Here is a 15,147-nt window from a genome sequence, read left to right as displayed (position 1 = left end):
GCACGAATACTGTATTGCAACGCCGACTGTATCACTCGGTTCGGTGTTGCAAAACATCGTGTTTTTCTATCACCCTCGGCCAAAAAGTGTTATACGATACAAATTTTGCAGCGCGAAACTGTTCGAATATCAGATTTTCTCAACACCGGTGTACGGCAAATGTGTTGTGATGTGTTGTAAACCTTCGAAATTTCTATCTCCATCTCAACCAGTGAACTTGATCTAACGGAGAATAAAGTTTAAGTAAAGAAGAAGAAAAGTTGAAAGGAGCGTCAGAGTAACGGGGAGAAAAGAGTCAGTTTACAGACTAGTTTCGCAAGGAATAGACAGGATAGACAGTGTTATGGTATTGATTGGAAGATAGGGTAGAGTTGGATAGGAAACAAATGGAAAATCTACCGGTCAATCACGACAATGACCTTTCTCAAAATGTCATCAAATATCAAATATCCGAGAAAGTCTAAGTAAACCATACAATATGGCGTGCTTTGGGTAAATCAGCTTAAAAAATGTTAAAATTGCCTTATATTTGAAGCAATAATAACTATTTTCGATAATACGCTCATTACCGTTTTTTTTTCACCCCAGAAGGAAGATAAAAATTTACATCCATTTCACTGGTGCCACGTGAAGAGTACATTCATCTAATATATAAAGATGAGTTGGACTATATATGTTTGTTTGTTTGTTTGTTTGTATGCACCTTATACAAATCCACACCGCTGAACCGATCAGCCTGAAACTTGGTACATAGATGTAGTTGGACCAGGGTAAGGTTTTAGTAATAGTTCTGAGCCCCTCCCACCTAAGAAAAGGGACCCTCCCATACAACTTTCGTTTTTATTCCCACGAACCAAAAGTCATGGCACCCATTTTGTCAACCGACTTTTTTCCCCTTGGCGGGTTGGTTTCACCATCACCATGGACCGGGCACTAGAAACGACCGTCCTGAGTTCACGTGTGCTGGAAAGCGAATCGAAGCATGCTGAGCTTTAAAGATTTGAATGGAGAAATTTTGGCGGGTGTTTTTCTTACATTCTACTGCTGAAAGCACGTGGTACGGGTACGAGATTTTTTGATGCAATAATGAGCTTACATTTTGGGTTGAAAATTACAACTAGCCTGTTAAGTAATTATTAACTAGAATTAAAGTGGTTTTCAAAATGCTGGGGGCTTCGAGAGTCTACAAGAATATACAATGAACTGAATAGTGAACAGTGAATTGACTTCTTCAGCTGAATAGCTATTTAGACTGGGACCCAGTCACTGGGTGCTGAAAAGCTATTGAGCAGATTTTCATAAATTCCAGCTTTTATGAACAAACTATTTTCATATTTTAAAATCCCTCATAGAAAAAAATAAGATTAAAATTTAAAAGCTGAAGGATTCGATTTCAACGCTTTGATAGCCGTTGAGGAATTTAAATGGGGGATTAGAAAATTCATAAGTCAATTGAATCTGAGATTTTAAGTTTTATACGTTTCAAAACCATTGGCCAATTTATAATTTTTGAGTTATTTTTCGTTATCAATGTGTTCAATTCTACCATCCAATTTTGAGAAGACTTATTGAAGAACCATTTGGTACTGCAAATTCAAACAAATGATAGCTAAAAATTTAAACATTGATCACTCTCCACAAAAATTAATGGGATGATTGTGTCCAAGAATAGAAACATTGAAGTAAAACTCAAATAAAACCATAACAACATAATGGTAAATTCTGTTAAGATGATTTGTTTTCGATAATTTCAAAAAACTATAAGTGAAACTTTCTATCATTTTAATGATTGTGCTAAACGTAAAAATTTATGCTACACAAATAACACACGGCGTATTACAGGACACGACACTAAAAAACACAGGACACGATAGTAAAAAGTGTCGTGTCCAGTAATACGTCGTGTGTTATTTGTGTGAAACTTTCAACATTTAAAAACAAGTGCTCACAAAACAGTGTGAAATTAAAAAGCGAAAATAGCAAACATACAATTGAAAACATGAAAAGTGAGTCTTTAACATGGTTCAACAAGATTCGGAAGTCTATTTAGAAATTTCTAAGTAAATAAAACTTGGATATACCCCATTGTACAGGAAACCATCTTGAAAAGTAAGAGATTTTGATTAGATGGGGGATGGGAAAAATAAATAACAAATTTATCGTTGGAAGATGAAAAATATAAGAAGAAATGAAACGAATAAACGCAGTGAAAACGATAAACACAGTAAATATCGTCAATAAAAACTTTAAAAAGACTAACAAATTTCTTATAATGATAAATATAAAGCTTCCAAAATTTTTAAAATTCTAACGACTCAATTTGATTTAAATTTTATGTGAAGCCGAGCAAGGCCGGGTAAAATCAGCTAGTTAGCTATAAAAATGGGCACCAATGCTTCCAACTTACAAATTCTTGGGATGGGCGCCTTCCTTCTATGGGTGATTTGAATGAAAAAAAATGGGTGCCATCATTTTTATTTGATACGAGTAAACACCAAAAATCAATTATCAAATTCCGCAAAAACATTTTTAATTATTATTCCTCCGTCGTGTTTTTCTTTGCGCGAAAATGAACACAACAGAAAAAATATGTAAATCGGATGAACCCTGCAAAAGTAGTTCGTGTATACATATTTGAACCTCCATTGCCCATGTGTATGTTAGGGAATTTTCCAGTTGAGTTTAGAGATACCGGTGGCAAGAGAGCATCGCGGAACCTTAGGGAATTTCTTTTCCAATCAAGACAGATTTGTTAGCCGAAAGCTTCTGGCCTTTATTCATGAATTTGTTGGGATTTATAAACGGATTTGTTGTCGCGCTACATTTTACAATTGTTTTATTCATTTGGTGTGATTTACATTTAATTACTGTACTCAGTATGAGATGGTGTCAATATCAGTGGTGTGTAAACTCGCTTCGGAAAGAATCATTCGGCTGATTTCTTCCGAGTTTAACTTGTTGTGTGCAGATTGATTTTATCTTCGTTCCAATCATCACGTGATTGCACACAAAACGAAGAGAACAGTTCTGCATTGATGTTTTCCATGCCTCGCAGGTAAAAAATCACACCAAAGAAACAACAGAACGAAGCTTGCCGTACACGAATGCACACGAGCGATCGTTGCCCGACGGACCGAGTGAACATAGCCTCGCACCCTTCTCTCGCTCGTTTCCCGTTCCCTTGTATCTATCACTTTTAGCCACGCCCCCATGCGTTGTCCGATTGATGTGTTCGGCTGCCGAACGAAAACGATTTGAATTTTGAATTCGCAGATCTGTACGTTTGCTTCGCTGATGTATCCCCCAATTGCTGTTTACTCCTGCCGAGTTTAGCTATCTTCCTGATGCTTTCCGAGTTGAACTATCAAAAGCATCATTGCAGTTTGAGTTTAACGAAATAAAATCATTCTGCAAAGAAGGGCAAAGTGCGAGTATGTAGACTCACGATTTTAACATCTCTGGTCAATATGCATACTTTGCTTTTAAGCGCATTAGACGGTGTAAAGCCTAGTCCACACTAGGAGACGGTTTGTCTCGAGACGGTCTCAGCGTCTCCCATTTTATTTCGGGTTTCCAATAACAACAACAGACAACAAAGTTCGTCTCATAACAAAAAATTGCAGTTCATATTGCCTAGTGTGGACTAGGCTTAATCAAGGGATTGAAATCAAGAGAGATTTTTTTTTGCATTTGGAGTGGTAATGATCAAAATTCCACAACTGCTTCACAAATTGCAACAATTTGCAATAATTTGCGCATTTTCATTCTCTCTGAGCACTGGTTTCTCTCATTTGAACTCAAACCTTCTGATTTTATCTAACAAATTGCAACCAATTAGGGCTAGGTGGGGTAATTATGAACAAAATTTCATCATTTGGCACACTCACAGCCACCATATGTTTATTTCTTATCATAAATTCTGAAAACCTGCCAATAATGAATGTTTCCGTGCTCTTTATCATTCTGTAGAGCAACTTTTTTTTTCTGGTCGCAACCCACGTCTTTGAGACGTCTGTTCATAATTACCCCGTCTGTTCATATTTACCCCCCTGTCTAGGGGGTAATTATGAACATGGATTACGGACTTGGTATAAAATTTTTGAAAAGTAACAGTATTTATACGTTACATTTACCCATAGTAAGCAGTGTATGGAGATTTTTTACTTAAAAAATTATGTTCATAATTACCCCAAACCCTGTTCATAATTACCCCGAACGCTGTTCATATTTACCCCGAGACTTATTAAATATGATTTATATGGTGTCAGAAAATCTCAATTTAACACCAAATAATGAAAATAATTAGCAGTAATAAAAAATGGGTTGTTTTATAAAAACTCAATTCAATTCATGAATCTATATATATAAAAAGCAATTTCTGTGGGTTTGTTTGTTTGTTTGTTTGTTTGTTTGTTTGTTTGTCCACTATAGGCTCAGCCGTCTTAAGAGCTAGAGAGCTGAAATTTGGCATGGATGCTTATCAGGACCAGGAATGATGAAAAATGTTTTCAGATTTTCGAATGACCCCTTCTGAAGGGGGTCGTCCATACAAGACAAATATTGTTTTCGCGTTATTGACGTTATTTTTCGTCGGATCTTGATGAAAATTTGCACATAGGGGTTTTAAAAGATGAGAAACCGATTTCAGGTATTGAGTTTGAGGTCAGGGGTCGGCAACAGGGGTCGTCCATATTAACTTTTCAATATTTTTGTTATATTGACGTTATTATTCATCGGATTGAGATGAAAATTAGCACTCGGATGTTTTTACGGACGAGCAATCGATTGCCGGTATAGAATTATGTGTAAGGGGTCAGCCAAAAGGGTCGTCCATATTGACTGTTCGCTATTTTTGCGATATTGACGTTATTATACATCGGATTTAGATGAAAATTGGTACACGAGAGTTTCGAATGATGAGCATTCGATTTCAGGTATCGAATTCAGTGTAAGGGGTCGGCTAAAGGGGTCATCCATATTACCTTTTCAATTTTTTTTTGTGATTTTGACGTTATTTAAAATCGGATTGAGGTGAAAATTAGTACATTGGAATTATTAAGAACGTACAATTACTCCATTTGTCCAATTTTGGGTCAGGGATCGGCAAAAGGGGTCGTCCATATTAACTTTTCACTGTTTTTTTTTGCGATATTGACGTTATTATGCAATGGATCATTTTGAAAATTTGCACACGGGAGTTTTGAGGGAAGGGCAATAGATTTCAGAAATCAAATTTCGTAAAAGAGGCCACCGATCTGCAATGATCGAGTCGAAATTTATACACGGGAGCTGGGACGTTCAATTGATTTCTAATTTCAATATTTATATCTCGAAGGACAAAAACGGGGTCTTCCATATTAACTGTCAAATTTGTTTCAGCAACAATTACGTGAGTTTGTATCGCATCAAGACGGAAATTCATGTATGAGATTTTTAGCACGGTCAATTGATTTCTGATTTCAAATTTAGTAGCGGCAGAAAAAGTGATCGAACATATGACGTGTTCCACATTTTTGCAATTATTGATCTACAATGCATTCAGAAATGCGTCTGGAAAATACCTGACAATTGACATTCAATCAAACTGTTCATGACATATTCTAAATTGAAAGCGAAACGGAGTTCGTATGGGATCAGCTAGTAAAACTTATAAAATAAACAAATGTAATCAAAATATTTATTTATTATTAAATCAACAGATCATATATTGATCCAAATGATATTTTAAAATTAAAAACTAACAACAAATACAAATCTACACTGAACTTAGAGCACTAAGAATTCTTCTTCGGAATAAAACCTTCGAAACGTCAAAATCAAAATATTCTGAGAAGCGGTTAAAAGTCTTGATGACGCCAATTATTGCAGAGTTGGCCCCGTAATTGTTTAGTCTAACAGGAACGAAGAGCTGAAGATCCCGATTCCTCAAACCACGAGGTCGGACGCTAAGTGGAAGAACTTCCAAAAGTGCAGGAGAGTCGATTCTTGATGAAAGCAGATCAGCGACGAAAGAAGCACGAGTGGCGGTCCTGCGGGCTTGCAGCGTGTCGATGTCGATCAGGCGGCAGCGGCTTTCGTAGCTGGGAAGTCGAAAAGGGTCTTGCCAGTTTAAGTGTCGAAGGGCATACCTCAAAAAACGTCGTTGGATGGCTTCGATGCGATCAGAGCCGTTTTGATAATATGGGCACCAAACCGCAGAAGCATATTCGAGGATCGATCGAACCAGACTGCAGTAAAGACTCTTCAGGCAGTAGATGTCCTTAAAGTCCTTCGTCATGCGGAAAAGAAGACCCAGGCTTCTGGAGGCTTTGTCAACGATATAGTTGGTGTGATTCTTAAAATCCAGCCGCGCGTCGAGGATCACACCAAGATCTTTCACGTGTTGAGCTCGAGAGATTGCATCGTTTCCAAGGAAATAAACGGCTGAGAGCGGGCGTCGTTTGCGGGAAAATGATATTACTACACATTTATCACGGTTTAAAGGTAGGCGATTGGCATCACACCAGGAGGCAAAGAGGTTAAACTGGTTCTGCAGGAAGTTCACATCCTCGGAGCCATTGATAGAGTAGTACAGTTTCAAGTCGTCGGCATACGCCAATTTTGGTCCATCGAGGAGTTGCAGCACGTCATTGAAGTAAATTAGGAATACTAACGGCCCTAAGTGACTTCCCTGAGGCACGCCTGATGAAGCTGAGAACTGCCTGGAAAAACAGTTACCCGTACGAACTGTCAATTTACGTCCCGTAAGGTAACTGCGGAACCAGCCAATTAGAGATCCACAAAATCCTAAACGCGCGAGCTTTCCGATGGCAATATCATGGTTCACCTTGTCGAATGCGGCAGACAGATCGGTATAGATGGCATCAGTTTGGGATTTCTTTGCAAAACTTTCATGCACATACGAGGTAAAGGTTAGTAAGTTAGTTGTAGTTGAGCGTTGAGGCATAAATCCATGCTGGTCGTTGGAGAGGTTGTGCTTGCAGAACATGAAAATGGGATCTAAAACCACCAATTCGAAAAGTTTGGCAATAGCACACAGAGCTGAAATTCCTCGGTAATTATTAACATCTTTCCTATCTCCCTTTTTATGAACCGGGAACATGTAAGCTTCTTTCCACAGTGAGGGGAAGGTGGCCTGGTCGAGCGAAGCTTGGAAGATAAGCCTGATAGGAGTCAGCAAAGAAGGCATAAAACGCTTCAGGAAGGTAGCTGGTATCCCATCCGGGCCCGTAGAGAAGGAGTTTTTGAGCTTAGTGGCTGCTTTAGAGATGATTGTGTCCTCGACTGTTATACCGTTTAAAGAAAAGCCCAGTGGTGAAACACTCCTGATGGCGCGATTCAGTTGGTCGTCGGTTATTGAAGATGTATCAAAGATGCTCGAGAATTTATTGGCAAAGAGATCGCAGATTCCGGAGTCAGAGTTCGCCATGATGCCATCTAAGAACATGCAGGACGGTGTTCCAGGTTCATTCCGCTGATTTAGAGGTAAAGCAACACAAAAAATAGCTATTTAGTGTTCTTTTGTATTGGTTTTTTGTATCTTTTGTTTCGGTAGTTCAAATTTTTGTTGCATCTTTACGTTTTGGTTGGTTTCTTTTTCTTTCGTTTCTTTATGTCGTTGCAGATCATTTTTATTTGATAGGACCTCTCCGTACGTGTGAAATTTTAGGCGAGTTAGTCTACTCGATAGTTTTTACATCCGTTTTAAATGTCCTGCGCAGCAAAAATCAAGTTTTCACCGAAATTTCGTAGGTTAGGCTTTTCACGTACATGCGAGATATCATGTAATTAAAACCGATACATATACAGAAAATTCTAATTTTTTTTTTAAAGATGGTTGTATCACAAAAACACCCATTAAAATCTTCTTGGATCAGTGAACAGTCATATTTTGCAAGGCTTGTCAGTTCTATATGATCGAAAGTTTTGAAAAATATTTACACTAAATAACTTCACATTATTTAGTAGCTCTATTTTCTCATAAAAAATTTATTACTGCAGAAGTTTTCCTCACCAAACTGAAAGAGAAAATCTTCAACCAAAAGATTTCCATTTTGTACTAAATTAAAAAAAATGTATTCGAACAAATAAAGATTGAAAAAAGTAACTAAATTTAAAAATAAAACAGCAAGAACATTGATTTTGGATCTTTGTTATCCGAAAGTAACTCATAAACAATTATTCTTTGCTATAATTCTAACGCTCTGAATAGCAGCACGTTGTCCAAACAAACAGGAAAAATTATCTTTTTGATCTTTGTTTTGTGGACTTATTCACCTATTAAATTTATCATGGTTTTTCATATATTTTACTGTTTACTGTTTTAGAGATTTAAGGTTTAAAATAATGTTAAATTTCACGCGGTAATGAATTAAAGCTCGAGCAGCAAACCTTTTGTTAAAAAATGGTGAGTTTTATTTTTAGTAAAATAAATTTTTTTCTTAGAGTCTAGTTTAAAACCTTGTTATTTATCAATACCAAAAAACTGTTTTTGGAAGGACGTAAACCCTTTATTCGATGTTAAAAAACTATTCCTGGGATACAGGTTTTCGGTTTCGGTATTACCGGTAAAACTATGTGTACGCACAACTCACTAAAACTGAGAAAACATTTGACTGCATTTTTTTTCCTATCAACAAAAAGCGAGTTCTTATCACTATTTTTTTAAACAAAATTAAGACTCGTTTAAATGCTTTTTTCAAAATTTCTGTATTATAAACTTTTTCCACTCTTGAAGTTTTATTCAGTTTTGATAAAACTGTGTTCAAATTTTTTCAAAGACTGAAAAGAACAGGCATAGCTTTTTTTGTAAATCCAAATCTCATTTTTAAAAGAAAAAAAAACAATTTGTCAAAATTTCAAAACTTAACATATTGCGGACCTCATTTAATTATGAAATTTATTAAATTTGGTCCAGTAAGATCCTGGGATATAGAATGCCGAGTGTTGATGTTTCCTGACTAAGATTTTTTCACGGTCTTGTGTTAAGAACTTACAGGGGGGGGGGGGGGGGGTAGTTTTGTGAGAAATTTCTTACAAGAGGAGGAGGGGGAAGGGGGTCTGGAAAAGCTTGGGTAATAAGTGAATGGCCCCCTTAGTTGATGAATAAAACATTCGACCATCAAAAAGCCAAAGAAATGTCAGGAAATGTGTGTTCATAATTACCCCATAGGACGAAAACTATGGGGTAAATACGAACACTCATCTGTAAATCAGTGCGAATAAAATTTTTCAAAATTTATTCAAAATCCGGACAAAGCATCATTAACCGGATGTAAAACAGTTGATAACAACATTCTAGCTGGATTTCCTATGATCAGATATTCAAAACATTGAACGCTGTTCAAATCGATTTCCGTTCCACGGGGTAATGGTTTTTTAAAACATCAGAAATGATATCATTAGGATTTGAAAACAGATCGGAAACAGCTTGAAGCTATCAATCGGATGTTAAACTCCCATTTTTGGAACTTTTTATGTTCATTCATCCCCCACACCAGCGCGTATGGCACTTGTTCGGAATTACCCCGTGTTCATAATTACCCCACTTGACCCTACCACACATTCAATCATTGGCGGCACAATTTGTGCGATCATTGACGAATTTTCCCCCTCCATTTCAGTTCCCCTGGCTTGATATGATTCGCGCATTTGGGTTAGCTGTTCTTAGTGACTGAGAAGGTAACCCAAACATATGTATATGGTTTGCAAGGCTATGTATGGCTGAAATTGCATAACGTGCATTTTTATGAATGGATAGCTGACCCCGCAAACTTTGTTGGGCCTTTGAATTTCGCAAAAATAATGTACGTGTAGATTAGCAGAAAAAAGGTAAATAATTATCTATGATCATAAAACTGGTTTGGTACTGTAAAATGGGTTGAATTGAGACAGTTTTTGGACTATTTTCGTCATATTACGGACCTTGAGGACCTTAAAACATGATATTGATCGTGGATCAGTGCGTTGTTTTTCGCTTTGCAAATATTTTAAGCAATTTAACCCATAAAGGTCAGACTTCCTCCTATTTTTTGATTTACCCATTCCACGTTTTAACCTTTTTCGTCACCAAAATATATTCAAAGAAATGTTAATGGTAGTGCCAACCTACAGGGTAAAAAATTAAAAGGTTGATTTTCTGCGAAAGTTAAAAGTGAATATCTTCTGAGATAAATTTATAAACTAATTTTCATTCGTTTTACATTATTTTCTTCATTTAAATAGGATCCTAGACATTGATATGTTCGATTTCTATTAACTCCAAGATAAGTGCCGAAAGAATGTTTTGTTGAAATGTGTCGTCATTTTAAGCAGTTTTAATCAATTGTCTTTGTTTTCTCGCCAAAATCATGTTAGAAGTGTTTTTCATCGTATGCCAAATTTGCAGAAATGGTACATCATTACTTGCAGTGTTTCCAAACAACACTTCATGTGTTATGAAAATTCGCAATTTTTTATGCTGCAAATATGTATATTTTTTTTTTAGAAAAAACATTTTCCATTCTGTTTTTTGTTATCTATTATGCATTTGATATGTTCTCTGTATTAAATAGTCTACCCTGATTTTTATGATCATCTTCGTTAAGGACTGAACAAAATAAATTAGAACAATGAATAGGTCGATTCACGCACGGCCTGGCCTCACTGTTTTTGACATTTCGCGATTCCTGTTTTGATTTCTTATGGCGTATTTTTTTTTTATTTCAGATTTGGCTCTGGAACCGTCAGAATAAAAAAAAACGATTTTCGGGTTTCGAGTTATTCCATACGTAGGTGTGCGTGAGAACGAGCGCAATGTTTACATGCAGCTGTCATTTTGTTCTCCCTTCTAGATTTCTTCATTCGGTTCTTCACATCCGGATTGCCTTTTTTCGTGTCCGGATTGCACTGGACAGCAGATAGTACGATTTTGCTTGGCTGAGAGGTTCAAAATCGCGGCAATCATCATTTTCCCGTTCATAATTTCAACTGTTTTGCTTTCAGCCAAAAACAGCTTTTAATGTTTTGACAACAACGTTGAGAGTATTGGTGAACTTTTCGCAAAACTGACTTTCTTCTCAGGGCGACTCCGTCCGTTTTTTGAGCGAACCTAGGTTGCCCAGGTAAAAAAAATACGGTATTATTTTCCAATTCTACACGCTTAGGAAGCAAAGCAAACATTTGGGACCTCATTTTATTTTCATTCACACGTTTTTAGCAATAGTTCTCAGCTCAGTTTTGGGATGAAAGAAATTTAAAAAAGAAAATTAGTTGTTAAGAAATAACATGGTTTCAGTATGAAATAATGGAAAATCAATCATTTTGTTTGTTATTCCAGCTGAAAACAGAAATGTTGGAATAAATGGATTTAAACTTAAAAGTTAAGCTATCCTATCGTAACAATTTAGAACAGTTTAGCATTTTCTTTCAGTATGTTTATCGAAGAATTTTACTATTTTGGATTCTTCTGTCCCTAAATAGTGTTATCGTGCAAGTATTTGCATTTGTTTACCGCTTCCGTTCAAAACAATACAAGAAAGATCCGGACAATCGATTCGGCACATCCCAATTCTTTAGAAGCTTCCACATTTGGACATCGGATGGGATTTTTTATTTCAAGTAGAAGCGCTGCCCCAGAATATTCAATGCAAAGTGTGTTGGTCCAGAAGGAATGAGTTGAAAAAAGGGGTTTCAAAACATGTTGAAATATTTTACTAAACAAACCTCCTTTCCGAAATTTTAAAGAATTTTCAACTTTCTGTTCATTCCCGGAAAGATAACCGTTTAAAAAAAAAAACCAAAAAATGCGCAAAATTTAGATCACAAAATTGGACTTGGTTTTCTGCAATTCTCAAACTGAGTTTTGAGTGAAATTTCTTGACCGTGCAGCTATATGAAAAATTTCGCCGCATCTCATTTCTCGTTCGTAAAATTTTGTAAACAGGACGTGCGAACTGTCACCACAAAAGGGAACATACGTCATCGTGAATCGAACCATATATGCATCGAAATTTTGTTCACAGCAAATTTAAATCAAAAGGTTATGGAATTTTTAACATTGTGTTCTTGAATTCAAAATCAGAAATGAAATTCCAAAAACTTCTCCACAAATCTCAATCGTTTTGCAACATTTCTCTCTGTTTTGGATCTTGGACCATATTTTTCCCGGGAATAAAATTTGCATTTTCCACGCATTCTAGTTCGAAGATGTTATTGAATCAAATAACTGTTTCTGCCCTCTGAAATTGAATGTTGGATCAAATTTGGAGTTTTAGTTCTACAAAGTTAATCTTATTTATATCCTAAATTTTGTTTAATTTTTAAACATTTAAGCATGAAAGGAAGAAGTGGAGATTATCAAACGTTTCCTAATTTTCCAAATTATTTTTAGTATTGATGAAGTTCTCATGGAATCACAAAGTTTATATTATTCTATATTCCCAAACAAACTCAAAACATTATTATCGTGTAAAAAAACAAGTTAATCAATTCATGGTTGTCTTATACCTGCTAATAAGTTAAAAATAAGAACATCTCTTGGTGTTATATCATAAACATTAACAGAAGATTATATAATGGAATATTTCATTATTATCTGTTTAGGATGTATCAAAAATTTTACAGGTATATCGAAGAATATTATTTTCCTTGAGTAATATGACATTCTATGATATGGCTGGAAATTTAGCAAAACATAATAACGGTGTGAATTAAGGTTCTCAGAATATTTTCCCGTACGTATACGTGCAAGAGCTATTTCATCTAAAGGCTTAACAATATCGGGGCATTTTATTTCAAAATTTTTAATAAAAACAAATCTGGGCAAAACCATGTAATAAACCACCTTGTTAGCAAACAAACTGACAGCATACGCAACAGCGACTTGGCGCGTCTTTTTTCCATGGGTCATTTGGGTCGCGTTCAAAATTTTATTTTCTTATCTCCATTATGCCTTTCATCTGTTCAGCGAAATTCGGAAAGATTTGGGAAGTCCTACCCACACACTTTCGTTTCCCTGTGTACGTCATATCTTGCCAATCTACGAGAACGATTCTTTTGTTCGTTGCTTGCTTGCGGAAAAAGCAGGCGTCTTTCCATTCCAGAACGTTCAAGGGAACGGAGTGCGCGTTGTTGTGCGAGAAAATAAAACGTGGTTTATATCAAAAATTAATTAAAAACCTTGAAAACCGCGTGTTAACGTATTGTTCGCGTCTGCTGGGTAGGATCGAACAAGAAGTAAGTGATTTAGGAGTTTAGTAAGGAAAATTTCTAAAAGTTAAAACCTTGCTTTAGATTAGGCGGTATTAAGTTAGGCACTCATCTGGAAAAACCTACCACGTGTGTGTCGCTGTAAACGAACAGGTAAATTTCCAGCTAAGTTGGCTCTCGAACGAATTTTAATTTACACGTTTAGCAGGATTCCCATCCCACTAAACGTGGGCGCTAGTCTGGAGTACGTTAACCTCAAAATACTAGCCGGCCGATCAAATAAAGCTGATCGGAAGTGGTACCTTGAGCCTGTAAGGTGCCTAAAGGGAGTCGGTTCGTTCGTTGGTGTCGTCGGAAGTATCGGAGTCGGTCGTCTGTTGGAACTTCGCCAAAAAACGCTTGAGTGCAACGATTTGGCCGTGGTGATCACTTGGGCGATCCACGGTCACCGGTGTCCGTTCAACTTAGCACTTGCAAGCTGTTCCACCGACCTGGCCTTGAAGACTACCAACCACAAGAAGCCTGTCTGTTTTCCTCCGTACCGGGAGAGGTCGGGAATTTTCGTTCGTCGTCGCGCATTTGCGACTGCCTGGACAAGAGCTCAACTGTTAAAGAGCCTCGTGGGTGACTCGGACGCGAGTTCATGTGTCTCGTGCCTGCTGACCAAGCCAACCAGGTCAGTGGTGTCCAGACTGATTGTTGCAGATTACGGGCGGGAAGGACCGCCGCTTGAAAATGGAGTCATCACATCGTTCCGGAAGCCGCAAGAGAGAAAATCATAGAAGGTCAGACCAAACCATGTTAAATTTTTATACCCAATATTATGTAACAGTTTAGAAGAGGGGGCCCCTTACCTCATTAATGAGAATACAAAAATGTACTGTTAGCTAAAATCTCAAATCAGCTCGTCTCTTCGTTTTCCTGAAAACGTTCTTAGTAAGTTTCAATCTTCTTTCTTATGGCAATTGAATTTTTCTCCAGTGATTGGCCTGTTCCCACCAATCCTGTCCTCTACTTTTCGGGTCTTCACTGAGTGGGGTTGAGCAAATTAAAGGTTGACGTTTGAGTCACTATTTAAACCCGCCTTGGGAGGCTTAAGCCGGTCGAAACTTGTACCTTCAGCCTTCCCTTGGGGAAGTGGCGCCTAAACAAGCTGTTGGTATTGCTGACACAAACCGAAAATCGTTACAGTTTTGGCGCCCAACGTGGGGCCAGAAATTTAGTTGATTCGATACTCTGATTGGTAAATTTAACACATTTTTGGAAAAGATTTTTCAGGAATTTACTTTTGCTAATTTGAGACGAAACAAAAATTCATCTTGGGGCTTCTTGGGCTTCTTAGCAGAAATAGTGGTAGAGCATTTTGAGCAAAATCTTTGGGTACGTTTTTATTAACTTTTACCGATTAGAATTTTAGAGTAACACTTATTAATGCGTTTAATTATTACTTCTTATCATCATGGATCAGTATCGTTTAAATCACCAAGACCTCGAGGGAGATGAACTCGATTATGAGTTATTAATTCGACACCTGACCCCTTCCGGATCAGTGGAGGATCGAAGACAGTAATTACAGGAATTACTCGACAGAGTGGCGATCGAAGGTCCCCGTACCCCGATCAGGAGGGAAAAACAAAATTATATCAAAATGAGATATTTTGATACTTATTTTTTTTATATCTAAATGAGTTATAATTCAGTACTCGTAGGATGTTAAAATATCTCAAATTATATCAAAAAATCTATACGATCATAGCTAAATTATATCAGTTTTTGATATGCTCCTATCAAGATTATATCTCGTTCAGATAGCATAGTTTGATATTGGACAGAACAAATTATATCAAAATTATAATTTATCAAGATATGAGTGCTTCGAGAAAATTTTCTAGTGGAAGGTCAATAAACCACATTATTAGATAAAAACATTTGATTCAATTTTATGAATCTGTTGAGCGA

At 36.8% G+C, this 15,147-nt stretch overlaps 1 long non-coding RNA gene across 2 annotated transcripts; it reads left to right on the top strand.

Moving 5' to 3' along the window:
- The first annotated feature begins 13,085 nt into the window (after window positions 1-13,085).
- On the top strand, window positions 13,086-14,088 carry LOC129738437 (uncharacterized). 2 transcript variants are annotated; one of them, XR_008735513.1, is made up of 3 exons: window positions 13,086-13,215; window positions 13,273-13,341; window positions 13,397-14,088. It is a non-coding gene; the product is annotated as an uncharacterized LOC129738437 (long non-coding RNA). The 2 variants fall into 2 exon arrangements; XR_008735512.1 differs by having other exon boundaries at window positions 13,273-14,088.
- Window positions 14,089-15,147: the final 1,059 nt, after the last annotated feature.

Source organism: Uranotaenia lowii, chromosome 1 (assembly GCF_029784155.1).
Source record: "Uranotaenia lowii strain MFRU-FL chromosome 1, ASM2978415v1, whole genome shotgun sequence".
Classification (NCBI taxonomy): Eukaryota; Metazoa; Arthropoda; class Insecta; order Diptera; family Culicidae; genus Uranotaenia; species Uranotaenia lowii.
Note: the sequence above shows the minus strand (reverse complement) of the source record. Positions and strands in the feature narration are given on the sequence as shown.